At 42.0% G+C, this 11,331-nt stretch overlaps 1 pseudogene; it reads right to left on the minus strand.

Moving 5' to 3' along the window:
- Window positions 1-4,581: 4,581 nt before the first annotated feature.
- Window positions 4,582-5,274, minus strand: LOC110577554 (annotated as a pseudogene).
- Window positions 5,275-11,331: the final 6,057 nt, after the last annotated feature.

Below are 11,331 nucleotides of genomic sequence, written 5' to 3' on the forward strand. Positions count from 1 at the left end.
AGAGCACCACAGGTGTCTCTAGCGAGAAGCCTTATGGCATGTATGTGTGGAAGCATCTGCAAGGTGCCTACCCTTCCCTCTGTGAAAGCAGTCTGTTTCAAATACAACGTCAAATAACCTCTTGCTTCCTGAAGATACAAGGCTTTTCCTTTGCAGGTGTGGGATCATGAAACAACCATCCCTGAAGCTATGAAAAACAAGACCATGTGGAATGGAACTCTTAACTGCCATCTGGATGTCAGAAGATAGAACCATATTCAAAGCTGTGGGTGGAAGCATAGGCAAGGGGCTAGGACCCCATGCATAGAAACAAGTCTGTGGAGACTAGAACATTCAGCGCAGCACAAATTTCTTCCCTGAGAAGCCTTCTAGCATGGATGTGTTCAAGCATTAGGAGAGTTCCATACCCTTCCCTCTGAGAAACAAGCCTGTGGAGATTCCCGCGTAAAGATACCCTCTTGTTTCCAGGGTTCTTAGCGATTTCCAGGATACATGCAGAAGGACCTGCCAGGTGCAATGCCCCCCAGTGTTGTAGTAACTAGTCTGTGTACAACGCAACCTCCAGGAAACACAAGTTCCCTCAAACGAGAAGCTTTCTAACATATATGGAGAGACACCTCAGGACGTGACATAGATTTCCTTCTGGGACACAAGATTGGCTGGAATAGGACTTCCACTAACATCGTGTTTCCAGAAGAGAAAAGCAATTTCAAATATATGCGTGGAAGTCTAGTGTATGTAGGGGCGAAGTCCTTATGCTTAGACACAAGTGTGTGGAGCATGCACCGTTCAGAGAACCACAAGTTTCTCAAGCGAGAACCATTCTAGCCTGTCTGTGCTGAAGCTACAGAAACATGCCCTACCCTTCCCTCTGTGAATGCAGTCTCTGGGGAATGCATTGTTCTCCTAAGGGGAAGTTTGTCCTGCGGAAAAGCTCTCTAGCATATTTGTCCTGAGGCAAGCACAAAGTGCCATATACCCTTCGCTCAGAGAAAGAAGTCTGTGAATAAACCAAGCTTCAGTGAAAAACACACTTCACACCAAATTCCTTCCAACAAGTATGTGTGTTGTAGCCTTAGGAAAGTGCCGTATCCTTCCCTTGGAGTAGGAATTCTGTCAAGAGTGCAATTGCCACCCTGTCATGGGTTTCCAAAGGAGAAGCTTCCTACCCTATATGTGTCAAAGCGTCATGAGCGTGCCATAGGCTTCCCTTGAGAAACAAGCCCTTGGAGAATGCCACTTCCCACGCAAGTGTATTTTACAGGTGAGGAACGAGATTTTCCATTTCTGTGTGGATGTCTAGGGAGGAGACAATGTCCTTACGCTTAGAGACAAGTGGGTGGGGCATGCACCATTCAGAGAACCACAAGATTCTCAAGCGAGGAACCTTCTAGCATGTCTGTGCTGAAGCTTCGGGAACATGCCCTATCCTTCTCTCTGTGAATACAGTCTCTAGGGAATGCCACATTCCCCTCAGAGGAAACTTGTTACAGCAAAAAGTTTTCTGGCATGTTTATCGAGAGGGAAGGGGACGTGTTGTCGCATTAGGAAGGTGCCATATCCTTGGCCTGGAGAAACAATTCTGTGAAGGATGCAATTTCAGCCACAATGTGTTTTTCCAAGCAAGAAGCTTCCTAGCCTAAATGTATGGAAGCATCACTATCATGCCACATCCTTCCCTCTGAGAAACAAGACTGTGGAGAATGCCACTCTCCATGAACATCTTGTTTCCAGGTGATAGAAGCATCTTCTAACATATGTGTAAAAGTACAGAGATGGCGGGTTGTCCTGGCACTTAGAAACCAGTGTGTGGAGGGGCGCCTGGGTGGCTCAGTCAGTTAAGCAGCTGCCTTCGGCTCAGGTCATGATCCCAGGGTCCTGGGATTGAGCCCCACATCTGGCTCCCTGCTCAGCAGAGAGCCTGCTCCTCCCTCTCCCTCTGCCTACTTGTGCTTTCTCTCTATCTCTCTGTCAAATAAATAAATAAAATCTTAAAAAAAAAAAAAAAGAAAAAGAAACCAGTGTGTGGAGATTGCACCTTTCAGAGTACCACTAGTGTCTCTAATGAGAAGCCTTCTAGCATGTATGTGTGGAAGCATCAGGAGGGTGCCCAATCCATTCATCAGTGAAAACACTCTGTTGAGAACAACATTCCAGTAACCTCTTGTTACCAGGAGGTAGAAGCCTTTTCCCGGGCGCTGTGTCATCCTGAGGAGACTGCCCTTACGGGAACTCTGAGAAACAAGAGTGCGGAGAAAGGAAACCTTACCTGCCGACTTGATGTCAGAATATGGAACCCATTTCAAATCTATGTGTGGAAGTAGAGGCAAGGGACCTTGACCTGATGCTTAGAAAGGCGTATGTGGAGAATACAATGTGGAGCGAACAACCCTTTTCTTGCCGTAGAAGCCTTGTAGCATGTATGTGTTCAAGCGTCAGGATAGGGCCCTAGTCTTCCCTTGGAGAAACAAGCCTGTGGAGAAGCCCACTTCGAGTTACCATCTTTTCTGAAGAGTTCTCAGCCATTTCAGGTATTGGTAGAGAAGGCTAGGCAAAGGGCAATGCCCCTTGTTTCAGAGTCACAAGTATCAGGAGAGTTCCATATACTTCCCTCTGAGAATCAAGTCTTTGGAGAATGCCATGTACCAGTAACATCTTTTTTCCAGACTTGAAAGTATTTCCAGTTTATGAGTAGAAGGAGAGGCCAGTGGCATGTCCCTCTCATGGAGTAACCAGTCTGTGGAGACTGCAACATTCCCGAACACCTAGTTTCTTCAGCCGAGATGCTTCATTGTCAATATTTGTTATACATATCAGGATAATGCTATATTCTTCCATCATTGAAACAAGTCTGTGGAGAATGCCACTTTCCAATATCATCTTGTTTCTAGATGAGAAATGTAGTTTCTAATATATGTGTAGAAGTGTAGGGCATGGGTGATGTCCTTACACTTAGAAACAAGTCTGTGGAGCATGCACATTTCAGTGAACCACAAGTTTCTCTAGCGAGAATCATTCTAGCATTCTTGAAAAGGATATAGCACTTTCTGCATGCCTCTAGACAAACATGGTAGAAAGTTTCTCAGTGGAAGAAACTTCCCCTTAGGGAAATGTTGCATTACTGAGGTACTCTATTCACTTAGGAAAGGATAGGGCCTGTTTAGCACTCTTCAACACATACATGAAAGAATTCTTCTCACTGGGAATACCGCATTCTGCACAGTCTTGTTTCTCAGAAGGAAATATATGTCACATCCTGACCCTTCCATACATACATGTTAGAAAGCTGCTTGTTTCAGGAACTTGTGTTTCCTGGAAGTTCTGTTCTCCACAGACTAGTTACTCCAATATACATACATTGCATGTTGCTTATCCTTCCATAAATATACTGCAAATCACTTAGAACTCGAAACAAGATTTTCCACAGGCTTGTATCTCAGAGGGAAGGATAGGGCACTCTCCTGATGCTTCAACACGTACATACTAAAAGGCTTCTCTCAGGAAGAAATTTGTTGTTTGCTGAAATTTATATTCTCCACATACTTGTTTCTAAACATCTGAGTAAAGGCGCCTTGCCTATACGTCTCCACATAGTTTTGAAATTGGTTCTACCTTCAGATATAAAGATGGCAGTTAAGAGTTCCATTCTCCACGGTCTTGTTTTAAGAGTTTCAGTTAGGGCAGTTTCCTCATGATTCCACACCTGCATTGGAAAAGCCTTGTGTCTTCTGGAAGCAAGATGTTACTTGAATTCTGTATTCTAAACAGACTATTTTCACTAAGGGAAGGATAGGCACATTCTTTTTTTTTTTTTTAAGATTTTTTTTTAAATTTATTTGAGATAGAGAATGAGATAGAGAGAGCATGAGAGGGAGGAGGGTCAGAGGGAGAAGCAGACTCCCTGCCGAGCAGGGAGCCCGATGCGGGACTCGATCCAGGGACTCCAGGATCATGACCTGAGCCGAAGGCAGTCACTTAACCGACTGAGCCACCCAGGCACCCCAAGATAGGCACATTCTTTTTGTTTGTTTGTTTGTTTAAAATAATTTTTTATTGCCCAGGATATTTTTTTTCTTGTGTCTTGGTTTTTTTTGCTTGTTTTCTTTTTAAATAACTATAAATTCAAGCTTAGAGAAGTTTGCTTTGCCTTGAAAAAAAACAAAACAAAACAGAACAAAAAGCTGTTCTATCACTTGCTAACCTGATCTCATTTGAAGAGAGAGATGGTAGTTATCTTGCAAGACTAAAATTTATACCATGAATGATGCAGGTCTAAGTCTGGTGGCACTAAAAGGAGACGATAGCATTGTTGACAAAATTATAATCTGCTGGTGGCATTTGCGGAAAAGAAGCCCTTGCAAATTTCTAAATAACAGTAAACTCTGTTAGGAAATTCTAAAGTGTCTTACAGGCCAAAAAGGGAATGAAGTTAGTAAAATGCCTCAACAGAGTTTGAATGAAATACTGGGTTTGAGAGTTACTGGAACTTGGATATGTAAAAATAGGGTGGTAGGCTGGGTGGGTCATGCTTACAATGGTCTCAAGTTCAAATAAACTACTGTGACAATACACCACTTCACAGGTCACACGCTTCTCCGCTTCTCTGGGGCTGTTCTTCCCTTCAGTAGGTGCTGGCAGAGGGTGTGCTCAGTCGCTTCCCAATATAGATGCCTAGGCCCAAAGCCAAAACATGAGAGAGGAAGAGAGACGGAATGAACACCTTAAGGAATTCTGCGGAGAAAATACCCCCTTTCTTCATGGCCCCACTTTTCCTCATGCTTAAAGAGATGGAGCGTTTGGGGTGTCTGAAGTGGAACTCCTTAGGTGGAATGTTTTCAGGTCTACTGGACCAGTCGGACACCCAGTCAACGCTTTTCTTTGAAGCATCGACTTCTTTCTCTCCTTCTGGAACTTCTTCTTCTGACTGAGAGCTATGGTCCCTGCTGGTGTGCATCTCCACATAATCTGCCCATCTTCTTGTGGGGAAGGGCTGTCACAGTGAGAGCTGGCTCTTGAACTACTCTGTCCTGATTCATGTTGTGTATCCAAAAGAATCTTCTCCATGTCTCCATTATGGATAGAGAATGAGGAAGGTACATGTTCTAGCCCCCCATTTTTCCCATTGCCATTATAATTGCCATTGCTGCTGTTCATGGGTAGCTCCACCCAGGAACTGTTGAGGCCGGCTGGCGGGGGCAAAGGCTGTTCACCTTCCTCGCAGTTGTTGTTGTTGTTGTGCGGGGACGGCGGCTGCTCTACTAAATGAGAGGACATTGTCAGGCGGCTGGAAGAGCTGTGGCCACAGCAAGACCGCCTCTGGTTCTCGGGCAGCAACACCAAGATAGGCACATTCTTGATGCTTCAACACATACATGCTAAAAGGCTTCTTGCTAGAGATACTTGTGGTGCTCTGAAAGGTGCATTCTCCACAGTCTTGTTTCTATGCATTAGAAAAACCACCATCCCTATACTTGCACACATACATTGAAATGGCATTTCTCTTCTTGAAACAGTATGTTAAGGGTCGGTTGCCTTCTACACAATATTGATTCTCAGAAGGAAGAGTATGGCACTATCGTGATGCCTCCACACATATAGGCTAGGAATCTTCTCATTGAAAAACCATGATGCTGCTGAAATTGCATTCTCCACAGAATTCTTTCTCCAGGCAATGGATACGGCACTTTCCTACTGCTACAAAACATGTATTTGAAGGGATTGGTTTGAAGTTTCGTGTTTTTCACTGAAACTTGCTTCATTCAGATTTCTTTCTATGAGCAAATGATATGGTACTATCCACGTACCTCAGGACAGCCATACTGGAAAGCTTCTCACTGGAAAAAAACTTCCTCTTAGTGGAAAGTTGCATTCCCCAGAGACTGTATTCACAGAGGGAAGGATGGGGCATGTTTTGGATGCTTCAACACATACATGCTAGAATGCTTCTCGCTTGGAAAACTTGCAGTTTCCTGATTGGTGAATGCTCCACAGACTTGTGGACATTGCCCTACACTACAATTCCACTCATATATTAGAAATTGCTTTTTTCTTCTGAAAACAAAGTGTTAGTGGAATGTCGCATTCTGCACAGGCTTGTTTCTTTGAAGGAATTGTATGGCACATATGATGCTTCCACACATATATATTAGAAAGCTCTCATTTGAAAAATCTTGTTTTGGGGCGCCTGGGTAGCTCAGTCATTAAGCGTCTGCCTTTGGCTCAGGTCATGATCCCAGGGTCCTGGGATCGAGCCCTACATTGGGCTCCCTGCTCCGCAGGAAGCCTGCTTCTCCCTCTCTCTCTGCCCCTGCTTGTGTTCCCTCTCTCGATGTATTTTAGGAGGTGATAGTCTACTTGAATGTTGTATTATCCACGTTCGTGATGCTTCCACACATACATGCTAGAAGCCTTCTCACTAGAGACACTTGTGGAGCTCTGAAAGGTACATTCTAAACAGACTTGTTTCTAAGCTTAAGGAGAGCCCACATTCCCTATACTTCCACACATATATTGGAATTCATTTTCTCTCCTGGACACAATGTTAGTGGAAATTGGCATTCTCCACAGTCTTGTTTCTCAGACAGAAGAATAGGGCAATGTGGTGATGCTTCTGTAAATATAGGTTAGGAGGTTTATCACTTGAAAAACCACATGTTGCTGAAATTGCATTCTCCACCGTATTCTTTTTCCAATGAAGGATACAGCCCTCTCCTAATACTACAACACATGTACCTGTTAGAAGGGATATGGTTTAAAATGTCGTGTTCTTCGCTGAAGCTTGCTTTACTCACAGAGTACTTTCTCTGAGCAAAGGATATGGCACTCTCTGCTTGCCTCTAGACAAACATGCTAGAAAGCTTTTCACTGGAACAAACTTCCTCTTAGGGGAAAGTTGCATTCCCCAGAGAATGTACTCACGGGGTGAAGGTTAGGGCATGTTTCCATGCCTTAACTTGCTACAATGTTTCTTGTTTGAGAAACTTGTGGTTCTCTGATTGGTGCCTGCTCCACAGATTATTTGCTTTTTTTTTTTTAATTAATTTTATTATGTTATGTTAGTCACCATATAATACATCATTAGTTTTTTTTTTAAAGATTTTATTTATTTGAGAGAGAGAGAATGAGAGACAGAGAGCACGAGAGGGAAGACAGCAGAGGGAGAAGCAGACCCCCTGCTGAGCAGGGAGCCTGATGTGGGACTCGATCACGGGACTCCAGGATCATGACCTGAGCTGAAGGCAGTCGCTTAACCAACTGAGCCACCCAGGCGCCCAACATCATTAGTTTTTGATGTGGTGATCCACGATCCATTGTTTTCGTATAACACCCAGTGCTCCATGCAGGACATGCCCTCCTTAATACCCATCACTGGGCTAACGAATCCCCAATCCTCCCTCCCCTCTAAAACCCTGTTTGTTTCTCAGAGTCCATAGTCTCTCATGGTTCATCTCTCCCTCCAATCTTCCCCTCATTTTCCCTTCCTTCTCCTAATGTCCTCCATGCTATTCCTTATGTTCCACAAATAAGTGAAACCATATGATAATTGACTTTCTCTGCTTGACTTCTTTCACTTAGCATAATCTCCTCCAGTCCCATCTATGATGATGTAAAAGTTGGGTAGTCATCCTTTCTGATGGCTGAGTCATATTCCATTGTATATATGGACCACATCTTCTTTATTCATTCATCTGTTGAAGGGCATCTCGGCTCTTTCCACAGTTGGCTATTGTGGACATTGCTGCTATGAACATTGGGGTGCATATGGCCCATCTTTTCACTACCTGTGTGTCTTTGGGGTAAATACCCAGAAGTGCTATTGCTGGGTCATAGGGCAGCTCTATTTTTAAATTTTTGAGGAACCTCCACACTGTTTTCCCAAAGTGGCTGTACCAACGTGCATTCCCACCAACAGTGTAAGAGGGTTCCCCTTTCTCCACAACTTCTCCAACATTTGTTGTTTCTTTCCCTGTCCACTTTTGCCACTCTAACTGGTGTAAGGTGGTATCTCAATATGATTTTTATTTGAATTTCCCTGACAGTTAATGATGATGAACACTTTTCATGTGTCTGTTAGCCATTTGTATGTCTTCTTAAGAGAAGTGTCTTTTTATAACTTCTGCCCACTTTTTGACTTGATTATTTGTTTTTTGGGTGCTGAGTTTGAGAAGATCTTTCTAGATTTTGGATACCACCCCTTTATCTGTAGTGTCATTTGCAAATATCTTTTCCCATGCTGTGGGTTGCCTCTTTGATTTATTGACTGTTTCCTTTGCTGTGCAGAAGCCTTTTATATTGATGAGTCCCAAAAGTTCATTTCTGCTTTTGTTTCACTAGCTTTTGGAGATATATCTTGAAAGAAGTTGCTGTGGGCGATGCCAAAGAGGTTATTGCTTATATTCTCCTCTAGGATTTTGATGGATTCCTGTCTCACATTGAGGTCTTTCATCCACTTTGAATTTATATTTGTGTATGGTGTTAGAGAATGGTCGAATTTCATTCTTCTGCATGTGGCTGTCCAATCTTCCCAGCACCATTTATTGAAGAGACTGTCTTTTTTCCATTGCATGTTTTTTCCTGCTTTGTCAAAGATTATTTGACCATAGAGTTGAGGGTCTATAGCTGGGCTCTCTATTCTGTTCCATTGGTCTAGATGACTGTTTTTGTGCCAGTACCATGCTGTCTTGGTGATCACAGCTTTGTAATAAAGGTTGAAATCGGGCAACGTGATGCCCCCAGCTTTGTTTTTCTTTTTCAAAATTTCCTTGGTGATTCAGGGTCTTTTCTGATTCCATACAAGTTTTAGGATTGTTTGTTCCAGCACTTTCAAAAAAAATGTTTGAAATTTTGATTGGGATGGCATTGAAGGTACAGATTGCTCTGCATAGCATAGACATTTTAACAATGTTTATTTTTCCGATCCATGAGCATGGAATATTTTTCCATCTTGTTCTGTCTTCTTCAATTTCTTGCATGAGTGTTCTGTAGTTCCTAGAGTATAGATCCTTTACCTCTTTGTTTATGCTTATTCTGAGGTTATCTTATGAATTTTGGTGCTATGATAAATGGAATTCTTTCTCTAATTTCTCTTTCTACAGTTGAATTGTTAGTGTATAAGAAAGCAACTGATTTCTGTGCATTGATTTTGTATCCTGCCACATGACTGAATTGCTGGATGAGTTCTAGTAATTTGGAGGTGGAGTCTTTTGGGATTTCCACCTAAAGAATCATGTTGTCTGCGAAAAGAGAGAGTTTGACTTCTTCTTTGCCAATTTCAATACTTTTATTTCTTTTGTTGTCTGATTGCTGTTGCTAGGACTTCTAGTACTATGTTGAACAATAGTGGTGAAAGTGGTCACCCATGACATGTTCCTGTCTTAAGAGAAAGGCTGTTAGCCTTTCCTCATTGAAGATGATATTCACTGTGGGTTTTTCATAGATGGATGTTATGAACTTGAGGAATGTTCCCTCTATCCCTATAGTCTGAAGAGCTTTAATCAGGAAAGGATGTTGTATTTTGTCAAATGCTTTTTCTGCATCAATTGAGAGGACCATATGGTTCTTCTCCCTGCTCTTATTAATGTGTTCTATCACATTGATTGATTTGCGAATGTTGAACCACCCTTGCATCCCAGGGATAAATCCCACTTGGTCGTGGTGGATGATCCTTTTAATGTATTGTTGGATCCTATTAGCTAGGAATTTGTTGAGGATTTTGGAATCCATATTCATCAGGGATATCGGTCTGAAATTCTCCTTTTGTTTGGGGTCTTTGCCTGGTTTGGGGATTAAAGTAATGCTGTCCTCATGGAATGAGTTTGAAAGCTTTCCTTCTGTTTCTATTATTTGAAACAGCTTCAGTAGAACAGGTATTATTCCTCATTTGAACGTTTGGTAGATTTCCCCAGGGAATCCATCAGACACTGGACTCTTGTTTTTTGGGAGGGTTTTGATCACTGCTTCAATGTCTGTACTGGTTTTTGGCCCATTCAGGCTGTCAATTTCTTCCTGTTTCAGTCTTCGCTGCTTATGGGTTTCAAGGAAGGCATCCATTTCATCCAGATTGCTCAGTTTATTTCCATATAGTTGTTGAGAATAATTTTGAATAATTGTTTCTATTTCCTTGGTGTTAGTTGTGATCTCTCCCCTTTCATTCATAGTATTATTACTTTGGGTCCTTTCTCTTTTCTTTTGGGTACATCTGGCCAGTGGTTTATCAATCTTATTAATTCTTTCAAAGAATCAACTTCTAGTTTCGTTGATCTGATCTACTGTGTTTCTGGTTTCTAATTCATTGATCTCTGCTCTAATCTTAATTATTTCTCTTCTAATGTTTGGCTTAGGCATCATTTTTTGCTTTTTCTCTAGTTCTTTAGGGTGTAAAGTTAGTTGGTGAATTCGGGATTTTTCTATTTTTTTTTAGTGAGGCTTGGATGGCTATGTATTTCCCCCTTAGGACCGCCTTTGCAGTATTCCATAGGTTTTGGACCAATGTGTTTTCGTTCTCATTGGTTTCCTTGAATTGTTTAAGTTCTCCTTTGATTTCCTCATTGACCCAAACTCTTGAGCAGAGTGGTCTTTAGCTTCCAAGTGTTTGAATTTCTTCCCAATTTTCTTGTGATTGAGTTCCAGTTTAAAGCATTGTTGTCTGAGAATATACAGGGAATAATCTCAATCTTTTGGTATCGGTTGAGACACAATTTGTGACCCAGTATATGGTCTATTTTGGAGAAAGTTCCATGTGCGCTCGAGAAGAATGAGTATTCTGTTGTTTTAGGGTGGAATGTTCTTTATATATCTATGCGGTCCATCTGGTCCAGTGTATCATTCAAAGCTCTTGTTTTCTTGTTAATTTTCTGCTTAGATGATCTGTCCATTGTTGAGAGTGGCGTATTGAGGTCTCCTACAATTAACGTATTGTTTTCAATATGACTCTTTACTTTGGTTAACCGTTGGCTTAGGTAGAGGGCTGCTCTCATGCTGGGCGTGTAGATATTGACAATTTTTAGATCTTGTTGGATAGACCCCTGAAGAATGATATAGTGTCCTTCTGTGCCTCTAATTACAGAGTTGAGTTTAAAATCTAATTTGGCTGATATAAGAATTGCTACCCTAGTTTTCTTTTGAGGTCTGCTGGCATGGCAGATGTATCTCCATCCCCTCACTTTCAGTGTGGATGTATCTTTAGGTTCAAAATGAGTCTCTTTTAGGCAGCATATGGATGGGTCCTGTCTTTTTATCCAATCTGCAACCCTGTGCCATTTTATGGGAGAATTTAGGCCATTCACGTTGAGAGTGATTATTGAAAGATATAAATTAATTGTCATCATGTTG

This window comes from Neomonachus schauinslandi, unplaced genomic scaffold (genome assembly GCF_002201575.2).
Source record: "Neomonachus schauinslandi unplaced genomic scaffold, ASM220157v2 HiC_scaffold_688, whole genome shotgun sequence".
NCBI lineage: Eukaryota > Metazoa > Chordata > Mammalia > Carnivora > Phocidae > Neomonachus > Neomonachus schauinslandi.